Source organism: Crocodylus siamensis, chromosome 2 (assembly GCF_052110815.1).
Source record: "Crocodylus siamensis isolate JL-2025a chromosome 2, ASM5211081v1, whole genome shotgun sequence".
NCBI classification, from domain to species: domain Eukaryota; kingdom Metazoa; phylum Chordata; order Crocodylia; family Crocodylidae; genus Crocodylus; species Crocodylus siamensis.
Genome location: NC_143396.1, coordinates 285,991,677 through 286,012,545, shown reverse-complemented (window position 1 = coordinate 286,012,545; position 20,869 = coordinate 285,991,677). Strand labels below are relative to the sequence as shown.

Below are 20,869 nucleotides of genomic sequence, written 5' to 3'. Positions count from 1 at the left end.
GCTCTGATGCCTGTGACCACAGAAAAGGCATCGGCAGTTTTTCCAGCTTGTCTTATACCAAATATCATGAAAGTCATGACAAAAATATCTCAAGTGTATATGGGCCCTGTGGTTCTGTAGAACTACCTGAAATATCACTCAAGTGCACATTATTGATGGCTCAAACCTCACACTGCAAATAAGAAGTACCCAATTTTCTCTCTCTTTTTTTTTTTTTAAAAGGAAAAATGTCATGAGATTTCTCAACCCGTCCCACGGTTTCCAAAACACAATTCACTGCTCTGGAGCCTTTCAAAAATGACAACCCTACAAGTCACTTCTAGTCTCTGATTTACCCAGTTCTTTGTCCATTTGTAACCACAAACACAAGGAAGATCCCTCGCAAGATACTACATCTACTACTGGACCCTGCACCTCTCCAGTGTTTCCAGCAGTGCCACATATGCAACGCACATTAAAAGTCACCTCCAAGTACATGCACTGGCTTTGTCCTAGCTCAGTGTCCCACTCTGCCTCGCTGTAGAGCCGCCTGGTTTATTTATGGGTGAGGACAAAGGTGTGTTGAGAACTTAGCAATGCTAACGAATGCTGCGTGCATAAGTCCCAAACAGGATTAAAACAAGGCCCTGATCCTACAATTAGATTTGTCCAAGCAGATCCTTGCATCTACGTGAAGATTTGAGGTCTGTAAATAGGGCATCATACAGGTCTCCAGTAAATCTGTCTGTAGGATGGGGGTCTGAAGGGTTTGCTTTTCTTCCCCTTCCACCAGCAATCCCTAGTTTGCAGGCAGCTGATTTAAGACCCTGGCTTCTTCCCAACTACCTCTTAATAAAAAGATCAACCGATTTTACCCCTTTTTATTCAGGAAATAGATCTACCATGGCAGGCTTTTCAGAGGCAGAGAACTTGCTTCTCCAGCATGAAGTTTTCTGTTATGGTTAAGACAGCCATATCATAGGCACTAGATTTTAAAATAAGCAGAATAATAAGGATTTTCTGCTTAATCTCTGGCTGGTACTGCCTTTTCCTCCCTGTGCGATGTGCACGAGCATGTTTTCAGAGGCCTGACTTTTCATGGACCCATAGCAAGAACAACCTGTCTGCTGCCACCATAGCAGAGCCTTCCTTGGCCCTGAGTTAAGTAGGAGCTGGGACTGTGTAGCCTTTAGCAAATGGATGCAGGGTTGTCCCGCTCAATACCACAAGAAGCTAGTCCATGTCAATGAGCTCTAGGAACCCCATCTAGAGCCTTTTAAATGACATTATGTAGAGGGCTTTTTGGCCATCATATTGGAAGTGCATGGGGTTAGCATACATTAGCACACCTGCTGCCCAGGCCCCCCTCCCCCTCCTCACACTACCCTGCATCTTCCCAAAATTTAGTGGGCTGCTGAGTACAGGAAGACTTCAAAGTCTGCTCCCGGGCACTTGTGCACCATGAATGACTGTTAACAATGTGGGAGAGACAGCAAACCTGGCATGATGGGGTCTTGGGGCCCACTGTCCTGCACACCCCATGCGGATGAGCCTTCTCACCTTTGCAAAGGCCAAACACACAGGTCTGGGGCTGTGGTGGAGAGTGGGCGCATCATCACACAGCCGTCATCTGGAGTCTTCGGATTGCCTGGGATGTAGCTCTACCTACCTCGTGCAAGGACAAGCGAGCTGGTAAACCTGCAAGACTGGGCACTACGTAACTCTCCTGCCATGGAAGCTGAATTTGGGCTTCAGGTGAACTGCACCCTGCCTACCCCACTGCATCTCTGGCACTGCAGTATGGCTATGGCCATCCCACTGCCTTTTGGACTCCGCTCCCTACCGCCAGCAGAAAAAGAGGGGGTAGGATTGGGAAGGTCCCCGTCTCTGGGCAGCAGATATTGGGCTCACAGCAACATCCAGGACACTGCTCATCTTTCCCCTCCCCTCGCTTCAGTCTCTAAACAGCACTGCATCCCTTCCCCTCCTTGTGCCCTAAACTCCTTCCATTTGGATTTGGGGGTAGGGGGCGGTTTTCAGGTGATTTAAGTCAGAAAAAGCCTTAGCTATTTTTAGATTTCTTTTTCAAGCCAGTAGTGCATCTACAGGGTGCGACAGCCACGTCACAACACATCACTTCACTGCTCTTGCTCAGACCCGTGGCAAGCAAATGGGTTTGGGAAGAGATGCAAACTCTGAGCTGCTGGGTGAATGCCAGCAGTGCCGAGGCCTGCCTCCGAGTGCTGTTCCACCTTGCTAGGGTTGAACATCTTTGCTTTTCATTGAGAACTTTGCGAGCAAAGCAGCAAGACAGCTGGCTCTTGCATGCGGAAACTGGGCCAGGGCTACTGCTCAGGTCTCCACAGAATCAGCTGCAGTATCCATTCTGCTACTTCGAAAGACCTTTTCATCCAACAGAGAACGTGTTCTCCCTAACAAGGATTGATTTAACTGCAGTCATCAATAGGGTCTGCCTAAATTAGCTGCATTTAGTTTTTATTCTAGTCCTTTCTTTTGGACATATAGCCCAAAGATTATTGCATGGGACATGCCAATAGCAGCCAGTGACCTACTCAAATTCAACCTGTGCTTTGCTGTATTGATGCCTTAATGTACTCTTAAACCATCTAGATTCTCTCGTAGGTCTTCAATCCCATGTTTTTTGTATCTGGCTTTTATTTAAAACATCCCAACACGTTCACAAGCATGTCCACAAATAACTGAAGAGTTTCTGGACTTCTAAATTAGCTCATAGGTCTCACACACACGATCCAATATGAGTGAAGGGGAGAGAGTTTCTCTTCTCTGCGTTTAAAAGGAGATGCGTGCTACAGTAGGTCCAGGCATCCAATAAATGTAAGCGATATCTGAAACTAAACATGATGCACAATGTACAAGACATGCAACACGCCAAAGATAATTGTACTGGAGACATCATGATTTTTCCATAAATGTCACAACAAAGTGTCATGATAGCCCACGCATGTGGAACATACATCCCATTTTTCGAGAAGCACCAGACATTACATACACCAAGGCTGTAGTGATCAGATTGGTGACATCCTCTCATCAGCTTAGAGATCCTCTCTTGGCCCATTAGGAAAGGAGATGCTGATCATTACTGCAATAAGACTGGATTAGTCTGTTTTATGCCACTCCTAGACCATCAGTGTATGGCTTTATGTTTGTCAAGGGACAAAAGAAAGTGTTTACCCCGTTCTTTGAGAGCGTGCGCACAAGTCATTTGTTTTCCAGTTTGCCTGGAAGGAAACCTATATTATGAGAGATGAGTGGGAAGGAGATAAAAATGCATCTGTTTCCATCACACCAATAGCAACCAGTCCTGGGACCACATTTTAGTATGACTTAAACATTAAAACACACACACACACATGTGCAGGAACTCTTAGCAAATGCTCACATCTGGATAGCTTGCAACTGGGCTACTTTCCAATTAAAGGTTGCTGCACAATGTGATGCTTTTTGTTACACATAATAAGTACTCCACTAGAACACAGTCCTGGCATGGCAGATGAGCTAAGCCATGCGGCTTCTCGAAGACCTAGAAGTTACTGGAGATTATGGGATTGGAGATTTTTCTCCCAAAATGAAATACATCTCAGGGAACCAGTACACTTGGAAAGATCAGCGCCTTTTCCCCAGCTCCCTCAACCTAACCACCTAAAATCAAGAGTTACTCTTCAAAGTCTTGGCCTTGCTGTTTAACATTGCAGAATTACGCAGTATTAACAGCTGCGTCTGAGATTCACCGATGTCACCTGAAAGATTCCCATTTACTCACTGGGCTCTGCATCAGACTGCATGTCTGCTGTGCTATCTAGACTCTGGCTTTGCAAACAGAGTAACCAGAGGGCCTTACTCCCAGTTTCAAGAAAGAGCTGCAAAACAACTGAACCAAAGACCCCCAAGCTGACACATCTACAGACCCTCCCTGCAACCAAATGCTGCTATGTTTATCCAACATACACACACACACCTACACACTCAGCTATTTTAATCCCTCTGACTATTAATGGATGCTCTGCTGAAGTTGAATAAGACACTGGCAAAAATCTCATTTAGAGATCAAGATGAGCTTAATTGGTTTTTCACCAGACCTGCACAAAGATGGGCGATTCCACAAATACAGTTGTTAATCTGCCTATTATACTCTTTAAGCTCCTACTGACAAAAGTGGGGGGGGAGGGAAGATGCTTGAAGGAATGTAATATTTCAAGTACACATTTTTCTTTGTACTCTAAAAAATGAGTAACCATTACCAGGTCTTGAATTAGAAGCTAGAAAAACTGCAAGAACAGGGGGTTTAAGTAGATTAGCCAGAAAGAGACGGGCTTGGGAGTTTTTGCTTCTGTCTCCCATCCAAGATACAGTACACAGGACCTATTTCAGTTCCCTGTAATGAAATCTCAGCAGCTGTTGTCAAAGATACAGTCAATACTAACATGGGTGGGGAGGTGGAACATGTTTACTTGATATACTATCAGCTTGCACGTGGTACAGTAAGAAGCACTGATGGTTTCATGGTTCAAGCATGCACCTCCCAGCTTCATAGATTTCATAGACATCAGGGCTGGAAGGGACCTCGGGAGATCATCAAGTCCAGCACCCCGCCCAAAGGGCAGGAAGTCAGCTGGGGTCATAGGATCCCAGCAAGATAAGCATCCAATTTACTCTTGAAGGCGTTCACAGTAGGTGCTTGAACCACCTCCGCTGGCAGGCTGTTCCAGACCTTGGGGGCTCGGACAATTAGGGAGCCAGGGTCTTCAGTTTTTTGTTCCGTTTGTACAGTACTTGCAATATTGGGGGGGGGGGTCTCCTTCATGAGTGTTCATATTTCTGTATTTTCCCCAAATAAGACACGTCTTCTCTTCAGACGTGTTACCTTTTGAAAGGCAAAATGAAGGGGAGGTAAAAGAACAAGCCAATTCCTTGTAGTACCCAAGTAGCACCAGCTAAGGAGCTAAACCTGCTCATCATGCTCCCTGTGAATTGCCTGCAGAAACCAGTAAACTAGTAATGCTCAACCTTTCTGGCTGTGCAGGCCAGGTGAATGGGACATGGCCAGTCTACATGCTGGGTCCAGCATCTGGGGTCAGCATGAAGGACGAGCCCTGCAGCCCAACTCCATGTGCCAGGTCCAAGGCCCCACAGCAAGGCATCATGTCATCTACCTGGGGCTTCCCACAGGTCCAAAAATATGGCAGTGGGGAAGCAGCAGCAGTGTTTAATTGTCATGGCTCTGGGACCCACGGCACTTAAATGCTGCCACTGCAGCAGAACTTATTTTCACTGTATTTCTCACATACGATGCACATGGCAGCATGCACCAGCTGGTTTTGGGGAAAAGGTGTATGCTGAATGACTGAAGGGGCTGCTGGAAGATAAGGGAGGTAAGCTTTGGAGGGGGAATGTCAAGTTGCAAGTGCCACTTTCATGGCATTTAATAAGTCTGTTCTACGATGCCCCTCTAACAGGACCAGGTGCAGCACTCCAGCTGCTCTACAGCATTCAACTGAAAACGTTGGGCAGAAAAAAACAAACCAACCCAAAAACACAAAAATCAGGCTTTCAGCTTCCCACAAATAAACGTTTTCTGGTTTGGAGTTTATATCGACCAAGAGCTGAACGCTCGAACAGCAAAAATGGGCTGAAACGTGCTGCTGCATTGCATCAGAGGAATTGCTGCACAGCCCCTTTCTTTTCTATGGAGAAAGTCCCAGGAGTCCCAAGCACCAGGAGGGGAGACCACTGGTGTGGTTTGTAAAATGTGGCCAAAAAAAAAAAAAGGGACATGGCCCCAAGAAGGAAACAGGGGCACGAGACACTGAGCTACAACCTCCGTGATACCCTGCAGCAGCATTTCCAATTTAAACCATTTCAGGACAACAGATCTACATTTGCTGCACATCTGTATTGTAGGGCGGGAGGGCATGGAACGGATTTTCCAACCAACTCTACTTAACATATTTAACCAACATTGTGGAAACACAGGCACCAACCTTGGCATATCACCGTGCTGTACTACCACAATACAATCACTCTTTCATGCTTCTATGGCTGAGTTTTGCCTCTAACCATAAGCCAGAGAGTACCATATAGCATTTCAGATAATGAAACTATTACAAGTCCATGGAAAATAACCTAAAAGCCATGTACAGTTTTGAGAAAATTTCTTCCTTTTCATAGTTTTATTTTTTTTATTATTTAAAATTGCCAGACTTTAAGACAGAAAGGATAAAATTTACTGTCATTAAGTTCTGAGACTGTATAATTTGATTTTCAGTATATTGAGTACCATATGAATTTTAAACATCTGAGCCCAGTTTTGAACCATCTGCGATTCAGAAATATTTAAAATTCATGTGCTAATAAGTCATACAAAAAAGACTAGTGGCATTTAAAACAAAAATAATTGTGAGAAAGCTGTAAATATTCAAGATAGTCTGCGATCCACACTTCCAAACTAAGTTAACTACACAGATTGCAGTACTTCATGTTCTAGAAAAATTTATTTCCTCTTTCTTTGTCTCCTATAATTATATAATTAGCTGAATGTGTGGTGCTTTCATCGCCACAGTTAGTTCTCTTGCAATTTGTCAGGGATTTCATAGAAGAGATTAAAAAAAATTGAAGATCAAAAGTGGAATAAAGATCTCCCAAAAGAATAGTCCATCTCTCTACAAAAAAAAGTCTCTGTATTTCAGGACCTGGAGAAGGTATCAGAACTCAGTTCTAGATTCAAACAGGTGATTGTGCTGGGTGTGGAAACCAAACCCTTGTATCCGTGGGTTTCTACTATGCAAATCATCTATGCATACTAGAAAATTTGCACACTAGAAAATATGTTACCAGGGTCCATATCTGAGATACCGTCTCTTGTAAACAAGCTTGTTCTGGAGGCAATGTGGATTAGCACAGTTCAAACAGTCCTTAGTGCAATTTACCAGAATACCCAGGAGCAGATTTGCAAGTTCAGCTTTTCCTGTTGCAGAACATTCACTTGGCAGAGAGTCGGGCAAAACTCAGGGTCCAGCTAGGCTTAACCCTATAGATGCCTACCCAGTTGCATGGGAAAGCTACAAGGAAAGCACCAGGGCATCAGCTGCAATAAGGGGCAGTCCCCAGCGACTGAAAGGATGCAAGATGCGTTTGAGAGGTGGTTTGGGATGCAACCAATGATTATAGCCTAACCATGCAAGAGAAAGACTCCCCCTCATTTTAGATGGGACTAAATGGTGGGCAAATACTCCTAGCAGTGGCTATTCACTGGTTTCTGAGTTCACATCTTCTGTGCAGAGACATTTGCCAACAAAGGATTTCCAGGAAGCCAGGCACGAAGTGACCGTTCAAAGCTTTCACATATATACATTTGCAGCATGCATGGATCTGCATTCATCTAGAGGAGAACAAGGTGCTAAGAGTCGAGACGAGGGGGTCCCTGGCAGCCCCTGGCAGGCAGGGAATAGAGCCTGTTTAAACAAACAGATTTACAGCCACTTGCATACGCACATGCACATGCACCCTTGCGGGAAGCAGCTGTACACATTTCAGCTGCAGCTGGGAAGTGGCATGCAAGAGCTTAGCCAAGTTTACAGCTCCTTCAAGTGCCATTTAATTACTGGGAGATGCAGAGAGCTACCAAGATAAGTCTGCTCAGAAATGGACTGCTGGCCCAGGGACCTTCGCCCGTTCCACTGTGGCCCTTAAAGACAACTGGCACAGAAAAGACACCAGATAACAGCAAGCAGCAAAATGGCAAAGGCACCCCATTTGGTCAAAGCACACAGAGCCGAATGGGTCGATGATTATATGGTGGCTGATTTAAAGTGGAGGGGTTCAGCCGCAGCAAGGACAAGGGGGAAGTAGGCTCCAATCCATCTCCCTCGTCTTGCAACTGGCTGGAAGAGCAAGAATAACTGCAGCAGCCTAAAGGCCACTCTAGTTTGTGCCAATTAGTCCCGAGCTTACATTATCAAGGATCATCCCAGTACAAAGTGCCCTGGACCTTTCCATCAGCTGCCCACAATTCTCATTAGGCCTGGAGTGACTAGCCCAGAGTTGGCTAAGCAATTAATATTTCCCGTGGCAATTTTCACCTTGACACTCTCACGTGCAATTGTTTCCCTAATTACTCATGCTTCCAAGGAAATAACTCATCTTTCCCACTACAGCCAGCTTTGCATCTAAAGGGACCTTAGCACAGGCCTAGGTCTCTCATAACAGCAAGAAGAGCTCAGTCTGGAGCTTGCTGAAATCAAAGCCTCAGAAGTGGAGAGATTCAAGACAGAACTGCCGACGTTGCGAGGTTCGATTCTTGCAGTACAAAGAGAACGTGCCTGCCTAGCTGCTAAGTGTCCACAGCCAAAGCCCAAGGGCTGGATTTGCCCAGCACCAGTACTGACTTGCTAGTCTAAATCACTCCTGGCAAAGAAAAGAAATAAAAGAGCTCCATCTCACATAGAACTGGCCATGCTGCTTTCAGGAACAGTCAAGTCCAAGCACTGCCTATGGGTAAAGGTGACAACTGATGCAGAATGGGTAGCTCTGAATCTGTCTTGCGGGCTAAAGCAGCTCCACATGCCCAGCATTCAACCACTTTCTTTCTGCTGAAGTTTATTCACTGCCTTACGCTCTCTCTACTGCAGACATGCTGAACCAGGGTGCCTCGAGATCCTTTTAAGGGTGCCACGCAACAAGGTGGGCAAGCATGATTCACAAGATAAACCCAGAGACTTCAGGGAGGAATCCACTGCATTACAACCATGCTGCCCAAAAGCGCTCTAGTATTTTTCTGTCATAAAAAGGAACAGAATGGAAACTCAAAGCTGGCATTTTCTAAGGGTACCTAGAATCCAAAAAGGTTGACAACCACTGATCTTTGGACTCGCCATTTGATTGCTGGGAAGAGGATAACGACGTCACCTCCTGACGAAAGCAGCAGGCGAGAAACAAGCAAACAAACAAGAGAAGGAAATGAACTCTGCATGGACCCTATTTATAGCTGGGGATGCTGGGAGGCAGTGATAGAGAGTGAGCGAAATGGCTCAAAGCAAGAGAGAAGCTACAAAACATTCAGATTCTCAGAGGAGCTGGCAACACCCGCTGAGTTGAGACATCTGACTGCATTGAGTAAGCTATGTGGTAACAAGTCTCTCTGTGGCCTGTGCCCTCTGGTCATAGTACAGGGCTGGGCACTGCATTCATAGGGACCAAAGAACAACTCAGCGCAACCTTAAGGAGGCAAAAAGTTTGCATAAGCCTAACATTACAATCCCCAAATCTCCTACTCTGTTGCCACTTCTCCCTACAGACACACCTGAACTCACTGGGCCCCTGCCTTTAGTGCCCAGAAGTGCCCTGGGTACCCACAGCTCTACATACAACCACACCAGCCTGGTGCCAAAGTTGCACCAATTCCCACAGGGGTCCAGAGACTAGATGTAGCAGGGTCCAAGTCTACTGCAAAGCCAAACCAGTTGGCACGCTCCGAGCATGCCAGACACCAGCTGGCCCGAAACGCACAAAATGCATTCTCAGCAGCTTTCTGTTTAAAGCATCAAGGTAGTAAGGAGGCAAGCCTAACTGTAATAAGAGCCTACCTGCTCAAACCCACCATCCAGGAGAAGGCGCTAACCCTTTAAAAATAAGCTAGAAAATACTCAAAAGCAGAGAGGCATCACCCACCCCTTCCTGTGGGCATGGTCCCTTCTATATCAGTAACAAGATTCACAAAGCCAGGACAGCAAGCAAGAGGGAGTCCCATTCTGCAGCCCAGTGGTTAAGCGCAGTCAACCAAGAGTGGAAAAAGTCTTTGGTTCTGGTCCTAGCTCTCAGATTTATTGCTGCTCTTTGTCCATTGACTATCTAATGTAAAATGCACAAGCAGCGATGAGCACATCAGATCCAGCCTAGAGCAGCTCACCCACAGCCCCGCAGGAAGCCTGGGGAAGGGCCTGGACAGAACCCGCACGTCCCAGGTCCCGCATCTTGAGACTTCCACACGCCGTGGAGCACAAAGACAGCGTACAGATACCCAAGCTAGCTTGGACCCTATCAGCAGAGCCCAATTTGCCCTGACCCAGACAACCTATTTCTACATTATGCTGCGATCTGCAGCACAGCCGTCATCTCCTGAAAATAAATAAATAAAAATTGTCCAATCCACCATTTCCCTGCTTATTTGACCCCAGTACTCTTTCCTGCCACGGCAGGGGGTCGGACTTGATGATATGCTCAGGTCCCTTCCGACCCGACCAACTATGAAACTGTGACTGCTTTCCACTGCTAACTGAGCATGGTCACAAAAGAATGACCTGAAGAAGAATGCTTTCCATTCAATAACTTGTCTAACTTTATCCCAACTATGCAGTTGGTCCAATAAAAGATACCAACCCCTCTGCCCCCCCAACCTCCTCCCCCAAACAAGAATTCTTGCCTCTCATATGATCATAAAGACATTTTTAGGCAGAGATATTTCAGCTGATACAGATGCCTTGTTTTTCACTGGAATCCACCACGTGGTCATCAGTGAGTGATACTGGGTTCAACCCTCTTCCTTTTTTCTAATCTGGAGATATTTGGTCACTGATTTTGATAGGCATTGCAGGTCAGACAGAACGGTGCATATACCACTGCAGAAAGAGACTTATTTCTACAACAGCAGTGAACTTTTGAAGACTAAGACTAAAGCCTTCTGCATAACGCAAGGAAGCATTCGAGCCAACAGACCTGCCTTTAAGGCCATTACACTGTGCAGACATGGATGGCAGGATACAGCTAAGCATCGTGGCTAGGAGTGCATAGCTAAATACAGCTTATCAGAAGGAATGTGGAAGGCAAGACATGAAGCCACTTGCCTGACAAGGCAAATAAGCCTTAAAATAATTTGCAAGGCCCTGTTTGTGCACTGGAACTTAGTTCTTACCCAGACTAAAATGCTCTCCGTAGGTTACCTGAAAAACTTAAGTGTTCTTAAGATGCTGAAAAACAAAACAGTTTCAGGAAAGAGAGCTGCAAAAATGCTAGAAGATCTCAGTAGTCTACCTTTAAGCAAGACATGGGCAGATAGGCTAAACAGAGTGAGCAAGAAGGCTACTTCATCATGGCAAGGAAATACTGCCCTAAGAGGGCTCTCCTTTATTCAGCCCAGGTAAAATAGGATCCAGGGGCCAGAAATGGAAGGTAGAGGAATGCCAGCTAGAAAACAAGGGGCATGTTTTCCAACTATGGGGTGAACAATTCCTAAAGCAGGATCCCAATGGATGGAGCAGGTTTTCCATCACTTGAAACCTTTCAGTCCAGAGCACGGGATCCTCTGAGTGATGCACGCTAGCACTATCACATGGATTTGATTCAGGGATTACTGAGTCAAGTTATCGGGTCTCTTTGAAGCAGTAGGTTTGTCTAATCAACCATAACAATCTCTTCTAAGCTTAAAGAGAAACTGGTGTTTTTGAATGGCCATGTACCCGTGCCTATGGAATTACAACAACTATTAGAAATTCTGATGCATTTGGCGGGGTAGCAATCCCGATTCTCCTTGAAGTGAAAAACAAGGTCTTGATTTCCCAAAGTCTCAAACCTCCTGATTCCCTAGCTCCTCACGCTGCTGAAAAGTCCAAGCGGACAGTGATGCATTTCATGGGCACAGCCAGAAACTGGGAGGACGAGTCAAGTAAGTTCATCTCTCTTCCTCAGCCCAAAAATGCAGCTTCTGCCATCCAGGGTTTCCATCAAGCCCTTACTCCAGCCTAAAGCCCAGCACTGCCAACCCCAAATATTCAAAACTCATGGGAGTAACTTAACACACTGGGAGTCAGGTTAATTGTTCAGGTTCTCCTATGTAGGGCTAGAAGCTAAAAACAGTAAGTTTTGAAATGAAAACCAAGAATGGCAGGTCATCACTCGACTCCAGAATCTGGAACTTTTCCAATCTTCTGTTCCTTGGTTTTGATGCTCAGATCCCAAAAGAAGTGCTCTAACTCCCAACCTAAATGTGGCCTGAGATCTTGCAGTGGCCAGTGGAAATAAGACAAGGACACATTGAAGGCAGACCTCAAAAAAACCGATGCTGACATCAAGAGCTGGGATGACCTGGCTGCTGACCAACTCCAGTGATGCCATAACCTTGACCAAGCAGCAACCCATTTCGAGGTAAAGCATCGTGCTTTGAAGCAGAGAAGAGAGAGCAGAGGAAGGAAAAGGAGAGGAATCTCAGCCTACAGCCTACTCACTCCTGCAGAAGGACTTACAACTTCTGCACACAGATCTGTGGCTCAAGGATTGGACTCCTAAGTCACCTCCAGACCCATCAAGAGCTGTTGTAGAGATCATCCTTGAACCAAGGGACTGCCAGTGACATAAACCCAAGCAAAATGCTAACACAGAAGTCACCGTCTCCTGGAAGAACCCACAGAAGCAGGACTTCATCAGGCAAAATCTCCTCCCGGACTCAGCTCGTCTTCGCAAAGCACCCTCCTGTCTAGCAAGCCACAACCTCGTGGAGCAGCAGAAACAGGCCAGGACATCAAGCCCGCTGTGCTACCACCTGCCTGCTTCGAATCCTTGCATTAAATGGACAAGGAAGACACAGCCAAGAGGGGGAGGAGAAGACAATTGTTTAAGACAAGCACTACTCTCAAACTTAATTGCTTTACAAACAAAGATTTACAAGTTAATCCTCCCCTCGGAGTCTAAGCAAATACTACGATCTAAATCATACAGATCCTACTACCTCCAGTTTGCCAGCAAGGTGAAGTCAGCTGCCCAGAGCTCGAGAGGAACTGGGTATTCCCCTCCCATGCCAGACTCAGACCATGCCTCCCTGTAGTATCTCACCCTGTGCATGCGACGGCATGCATGCTTTGAGCATTTATTTGGATGTGAAAAGCATTACACTACCGCCACTTGGAAATAAATAGCCGTCAAAGCTGCTTCGTGCCAACTCCAGTTTTTTAGCATAAAATGAATCTGCATGTTATTGTTAAGTCATACTTTTTCTTTTTTTAAAACATGTAGTTCACTTTTAAACAGAATATTTAATAGCCCTAGTTAAGTCACATTCGATTACAGCCAGGGAAGTACATCCTGCTGAACGTGGCAGTGCGGGGCGATTCATGGCAGTTGCTGCTTTTTGAAGAAGAGTTAAAATATTTCAGTTGGGAAAGCCAAGGCAGAATGCTAAGTGGCCAACAACATCTTCCTTTGGGAAAAGAGCTAGAAGAAATCTCGTCAAGCTGGCTTCAGAGATTTCTGCAGCTGACAGCTGGGTGCTCGGACTTAGCCGCTGGTGAAATGCCCACAAATGAAAACCCCGAGTATCTATAGCATCTGAAAGTGCTTGCTACCGAGTCTGAAAGGCAGCCCCCCGGGTCTCTCAAAAGACTGAAGGCTTGTTGATTTATTTTAAAAGCTTCACAGAAACAGGAGGGCCTGATGCCATCAGCAATTCTGGGCCCATTGGAAAAAAGACTGCATATTAGAAACAACTTCAGTGTAAGGGGGCTACCAAATTGATGCAATAGGTACGTAGTAAATGGATGTAATAAGCCCATTAGACATGATGCACGTGGTAGAAGCCCACCCAAAGATGTGCTTGATGGCCATAAACCACCTGTTGACCTTTGGGATGCCAGCTGATTAACCATTTATTAACTCTCGGGAAGTGGAAATAAGCTGGACAAGACCCCCCCCCCCCCCCAAGTCATTTTTCCAGCTATTTGAGTTGATCTACTAACAGATATCGGTTTTACGCCCCCCCCCAAAACAAACAAACCAACCCTTCTTTGCCATTTGGAATCTAATAAATTTGGGGGAAGCTCCCAGTTTGGGGGTACAACTGGTGCCAGCAAAGAACTAGCACCAGTTGTGCAAGGGCTGCCGATTTTCCAGCCAGCATAAATTGAGTACTGCTCACTGTCCCCTTTGCCCCCCCCCAAAAAAAGGGCACTTAGCATTTGCTTCCAACATCCCCCAGCTTCCCCTCTGCTGCCAAGCTCATGCTGGGTTTCAACAGCTTGGAGCTGATGGACAGAGCATGTAGATGGCAGGCGAGGGGAGGAAGTGCTGGCCCTTGACAGGAACCCAGACAGCAGGGGTTATGCTCCTGAGCATCAGGTAAACAGCACTGGCAAGCAGCTGAGGATTGAATCTCTTTGCACCTCCTGTGCGGGTTTCCAGGAGAAGAAATCACTCAGCTGTGAAGTGCATGGAAACAATGACAGTTCAGAAGACAGGGAGATAAACAGAGCCCAGCTAGACTTGCTGTCCCTGGACCCTTCTCGTCCTTTGCTAGGAAGACGTTCTGCAGTTCCCTGTCCCCTGCAACCCTCTCCCTCATCCGTACTGGAAAAACAAAGGTTTGGAGCAGGAGCTGACTCAGTCCAAGACCACTATTGCTCAGCCTACAGCACCGAGGAAGAGCCGTGCTGGTTTACACCTCGCCCATCCTGTTTACTTCACGGGGGCTGGCACAGGGTGTACACCAGAGTCTAAAATTGGGTGTACACCTAGTTCTCTGATGAAATCTAATCTACTTAGGACAGGAACATCAGGAAGAGATCGACTCCTCACCCATGCATAAGCCAAGGAGCAGGCAGGGCTCGGTACCACAAAGTGCCAAGTGCCTTCAGCTATCCCAAAAACTTGCAGAAAAAGACAATTTTCTTGCTATTTTCCTGTTGGTCTAATAAAAGGTATCATTTTGGAACCAAGAGTTCTAGTTTTTTGTATGTCTTCAGCTCCTATTGAATTTGCACCTTGGAAGAGCAAAATGAACTGACAGCATGGACTTTTCTTTTGAGATTTATATTCCAACCCAGGGCAGACAATCCTGATATGCAAAACACTGGCCTTCTAGGGCTAGTCACAGATCTCTTATCCTACTGTAACCAATTAGCAAGAGACAGTAACATGGGAGGCAGATGACTGGCTTAAAAGAAACCAGAGGTAGTTTAGTCTGTAGGCTTCAGGAGCAATAGATCCTTCTCAGGTAACAGATTTTGACACAGTGGGACTAATGTAATCCTCATGGAAATGATGAAGTTAGTGCTTGCAGGGAGACGCATTTGTTTGACCCCCTCGGCTGAAACTCATTGCCAAGAAGAAACTGTACTTTTAAAAACTTCCCTTGTGCAAAGCGGAAGGAGACTGTTCTGGCTCACAAAGAGCAGTAACCCACAGCCATCCAAGAACTGTATCAGGCATCATCAAGAACAAGCTCTGCGGGAGAAACTGGCAGAACAGGACAGCTAAGGCCTCTCGGTAGCTCACATTAACTGTTTTGGAGACAAGGGTCTGAGGAAGTAATCAACATGGTGCACTTTTCTGAAGTGAATTGGATGTCTGAATTCTGCATCGATTAGCTGAAGCATTCAGGGCTAACCAGCCTCATCCAGGGTACCAGCCCCAACACCTACAAACCTCCTGTCAGGTATCTAGCCCCCAGTGGGGAACCAAGACCTGGATGACCAATGCACCATCTAGCAATATTATTAACATCCTCCAGAGACCTTATGCTTTCTAGGAAGAGGAAGCGTCTCCAACTTGAGGAGACAAGACATTTCTTCTTTTCCTTTAAACTTCATGCAACAAGGGGAAAAGACCCCACAAAAGGGGAACTTCAGCTCCTAACTATCCCAGCAGCACCCCACACCCCCAATCACGCAAGCACAGCCCTGCCTGGCTAACACCAACCCAAACAGCTATTTTAATGTTCAACTTCAGACTCCAAGGAGGAGACGCCAACATCACTGCAAATACGTCTTGCCCAGATCAGGCTTTCACCCCAGTATCTGATCATTCAGAGCTGCTGAGCTCTTGCTTCTTCTAGACACACACACATGCACCCCTCGCCCGCCCAAAATCAAACAACAGGTGCCAGCATCACCGTCATCACCAAGAAGTTGGATCACCCAACGTCTGCCGACGCAAGTGGCCCAGGTCACACTGCAAATCTGTGGCAGAATCACAGTCTCTAGAGTCCTGGTCCGGAGCCTGAAACCACAGACACACGCTGGTTCTCCCTCCAACACCGGCGCATGTTTATCACAACATAATCCGTATGATAATCCCCACCCCTGCTACTGCGGTGCTGAATTAAGACCGTCAAATCCTCAGAGCAGGGACTTGATCTTCACGGAGGCTCTGCAGGGCAGCCTGTCCTGAACACTGGGCAGCCACCAGCAGAGTGAAGTCCCAGATCCCTGGGACCCACGGAGGCCGCTCTTGTGCCCTGACAGCAGGGAAACACGGTGCGGGAGACCTCGCATGTCTGCTCAGATGCCTTCAGGGGCACCGGTAGATGCAGCGACCTCCGTGCCGCCCCCCAATGGAGACCGGGCAACGGGCGGGGAAGTAGGTGAACCCCGACAGCCACCAGCAGGCAATGCCTCCGGAGCAGGGAGTGCAGCCCCATCTCCCGTCTTCTCTCCCTCTCCTTTCCGGGCTGGCCGTCCCCGGTCACACGAGGCGGGGATGCTGCTTGTCCCCCAAGGCTGGAGCCCTGAGCTCCCAAGGGTGGGGGGGATATCCCCGCAGACTGCAGTGGGCGAGCAGGGCGCAGACCCAGTGCCACCCTGGGGCGTGGGCAGGGATGAGGGGCAGGGACCCTGGGGCAGGGGTAGCCATAGCAACCGGCCCCTCCATCCCTCCGCCGCGGTCCAGCCACCGCAGCCAGGCGCTGGTTGTGCCCCCGCGCCTTCCTGCCCTCGCCTCGCACGGCCCCGCTGCCCCAGCCCAGCCCGGCCCCGCTCGCACGGCTTTGTTAGCGGCTCGCGGCTGCAGGGAAGGGAGCCGGGGGGAGGCGCGGGGAGCAAGGGCTGGGGCTGCACCAAAACCCCCGCTCCCCTGGGGTTTGCGTTGCAATGCACCGTGCACGCAGCCCCACCTGCCCCGCGCCGCGCCGTGCCGTGCCGTGCCTTACCTGCAGCGCGCGGACATCGCGAGCCGCCCGCCCGCCGCGGCGCCCTGCCCACAATGGGAACCGGCACCGCGCGCCCCTGCCCAGCCCGCAGGTGACATCATCCCCGCCCCGCCTGATAGGGTACAATGTGCGCCGTACTGCGCAGGCGCGGCTCCTCCGCACCCCCCCGTCGATGGCGGCGCGCGGCCTGCTGGGAGTGGTAGTTCGAAGGCAGCACTGCTGCCCGCCGCCCCCCTCGAGGCGCGGACTACATTTCCCGCCCGCCCCTGAGGCGGGGCAGAGACGGTTGCGACCAGCTGCACCTGGCGGCCCCTGTGGGGTGGGACCCCCCCCCGAGGCTGTAAGACCTCCCCCGCGGCTGCAATGATCTCTATGTATAGCTACCTAGGGAAACCTTCATGCCTCAACATACACACATATATCTATACATATACACACACAAATCTATATACAGTACATACATATATACATATTTTTATATCTATAAGGATCGTTGCAGCCTCAGGCTTGTCCCTGTCTCCTCTGTGCGGAGATTAATTTTTTTTTACTATTATTTTTTCTGCGTTCCAAGCCAGATTGGCCAAATCAATTCCAAATCCGTGAGCCAGTCCAGAACCGCGCATGGCCCCGCTACTGGCAAACATCCTCCACCCTACCTGAGGTGTTTCCAAATCCTTTGGCGGGCATCCTACTTGCAGGCCTCAACCTGGAGGCTTTAGGGTTCGGATGCCCCTGAATTTTGCTTGCCCTCAGCCGTAAGGCCCCAGGAGGAGTCTCCCATTTCCCTAAAGTGGGCATAAAGCCAAGGTTAACTATGCATTACCTGTGTGGGTACTATCCCATGCCACCAGAACAGCCTTTCCCGAGGACGTGCACGAGAGCTGCCGCTGGCTGCCTCAGACCACAGTTGCATCCTGTCCAGTGCCGTGCCACCCCAGGGCAGCGAGCCGAGGCTGAAAGGGACAGCGAGCGGGGTCTGAGCAGGGTTTCCACTCCTGTTCCTCTCTCCCAGGCAGCCGCCACCACTTCAGGGCTAGGAAGCTGTGACTTGGAGGTTGTGACTCTCACGCCCAGGCTTGATAGCCACAGATGCTCCTTTCCTCCATGCTGTCCAATCCCTTTTTGAAGCTGTCTCCATCAGTTCCGCACTTTAATGACACATGTTATGAAAAAGTATGGTAGCATGGGGTTGGAGGGGGCTCTTGCACCCACTTTGATGCTTGCTCTGCCCATGGCATAGCTGGGGTAGAGCTAGATGAGCTCTGGAATGCAGGATTCCTGGACCGCTGGTTCTTGACCTTTTGGGACTCGATGCACCCCTCATTAGACTTGAGGCACCCCCCGTGCAGCTTTAATGAACCAAGTAGCACCCCCTTTTAATGACTATTTTATATTTTGCTGTGCATGCCTTTATCTAGAATTTTGCAAAGGTGGGTTGCGGATGGTGATTATCCCGTATAAAACAACACATATTATTCTCCAGTTAAAAAATAAACGAGAAGCTTTACTAATGATACTACTTGCTGATTAATTAATGTACTTGCTGATCTTACTAGTAAGATCAGCAAGAACACAAGCAGATACAGCAGCAAATGGCAGCGTTAACCAGCAGGCAGCCACCAGCCAACACACAACAAACCAACCAGCACATATCTACGCGGTAGATTCATTACTCATTGGTTAGGCAGAAGGCAGGGCACATTAAAGATTAACTGGTTGAGTCCAGGCAGGCTCCAGTCCAGAGAGATCACAAGCTAAGGCTATGATCCTGCCAACACCTACAAACATCCTTGACTTCATATGTGAAGAGGTTGCTGGATTCCAATGGGGCTGTATGCCTGCATAAGCATGGCCAAGCACAAGTGTTTACAGGATCAGGACTTTGGTTAGGAGTAGATGCAGCAAATGCATGGGAAAAAAACCCAGGGGAAGGAAAGGATGAGGTTAAAGTAGAATGAACCAGTGATTAGACCTCATGAGATCTCCTCAGGTCATGGCAACCTGAATTTGAAATTCCTTTTTCCAATAATCACGCAGGATGTACAAATAAAATGGAGGGTCATATCCAAGCCAGATCAATATCCAAGCTGCTTTTAGGATGGTCCAACAAGATTGTCCCAACCTCCAGTGTTCTCTGGATGTCGTCTTATGTTTTATAAATCACTTTCAGAACTTTCTACTCCAAGTCAGCATGGCAGTCCTGAAACACTGGAATATGGCCAGCACTCCTTTTGGGCTGAAATAACCTTTTTTGGGCAGGAGGTGCCTGTAGAGTACCTCTCACGTCACACAGGAGAAATAATGGTATATTTTGGAGCAGATCAAATTCAAGCTCAAATCAAGCTCTTCTTCCCGCTTGCTCTCTCCAGGGAGTCATGTTAACTGTTTAATAACTCTCTAAGCTCTCAAACTTGTCCAACCAGCTGTGTGACTTGGCTGAGGCCTGGCAGTAGCAGCTCCCTAGTTAATAAGGGCTGGGCTGTTCTCTTGTAATTGCCTCTCAAGAGTTTGTTCAGAGGATGGTTATGGTATTTAGGGCTACTGTGTTCCTTTGCCCTTTGTTATTTCACACACATCCCCCCTCCCGCCCCCATTATTAAATTAATACAGCCATACAGGGCCATGTATTTAATAACCCAGTATTGCCAGATAGGCACGGTCTCACAAAGCAGCAGACACAAAAGTATTACAGATCATTATGTATTACAGATTGTGATGCAGTATCTACCACATCTCTGCCACATCTCCCTGGTCTTGCATTATGAGAATGAGCATTTCTGTTCACACACTACCTGGGGAATAATCCACGGTGCTTTACAGCGCTTGTTATTTGATACTGTTTATTGATTTTTTTGCATAACTAGATCAAATCACTTTCTCTCTGCTGGAGAAAATAGCTTCTGGTTTTATATTTGGAACAGTGTATTAAGTCCATCTCAGAGTTAGATGTTAGGTATTCACTAAAGCCTAGAAATGTTCTTGGAGCTAGACACATGTTTGATCAATAATTTTATTATCCTTTGAGCATCGCTTTTCTGTGCTGCTGAAATGAAATTCAAGTTTGCATTTAAAAGAATGCAGTATAGGACTGTATGATGCAGTCCTCTCATAAGGTCTAGACCTGCTCTTAGACCTGCTCCTTCTTGTCAAAAAGTGAAACAAAACCACACTTTGTCTCACTACAGGGCCTCTTACCCTGCTCCATTGAAGCTCAGAGAGGATTTCTACAGTGACTGAAGTAGGGGTTGGATCTGGCACCAAGTGAGGATTCAGTATGCTGTCTCTCGCCCTGAGAATATCCCTCATATCTTTTGTGGTTCACTTATTGATCTGGGAATCCGTCTTTGGAACTGAATCCCACCTCAAATGATGTTGTGGCTGATAAGTATGAATCCAAGTCTATCCCCTGGATTCAAATAAGCTTCTGGTACCTGGGAGAGCAAGTTGAAACAACATCTTGAATAAAGGTTTCACAGGCTCTGAAAGAAACAAATGCCTTTCCCTAGCCAGGCTTCCACTCTGAAGGTGTTCCCTGGGAACGTTAGTGGGACTAGAGTCAGCCATCCATGTCTATAACTACTTATAGACTTAGCCCTTGATTCAGCAAAGCACTTAAGCCGGTAAGAAATTCTCATCTTCCTCAACAGTTAATCACGCGCTTCAACTTAAGCATGTGCGTAAGCACTTCGCTGACGCGGGGTGGACTGTGCCTAGGCTTAGAGCTATGCTTCTCGGCTTCCAGGGCCTTGGTGTTGTTAACAGCATCCGAGGAATATTTATTGCAAAAGCAAGGGGGTTTCCTTTTCATGTAAGATGTGCTCAGGGAAGGGTCAAATGTCAGAAATAATTACTGAGCATCTGGAAATTATTGTGCGACTTCTAAGATGCTGCCTTTAATTAAGAACGTCCACCAGAAATCTCTCTCTTGTTCATTAGAGCACACGCTCT

At 47.4% G+C, this 20,869-nt stretch overlaps 1 protein-coding gene across 1 annotated transcript in view; it reads right to left on the bottom strand.

Annotated features, from left to right (window-relative positions):
- DAAM1 (dishevelled associated activator of morphogenesis 1) overlaps positions 1-17,046 on the bottom strand; it is a 178,419-nt gene extending 161,373 nt beyond the window's left edge. The window contains exon 1 of the mRNA XM_090034296.1: positions 16,922-17,046. The gene's annotated coding sequence lies outside the window, so the exon portion shown is untranslated. The remainder of the gene's footprint in view (positions 1-16,921) is intronic.
- Positions 17,047-20,869: the final 3,823 nt, after the last annotated feature.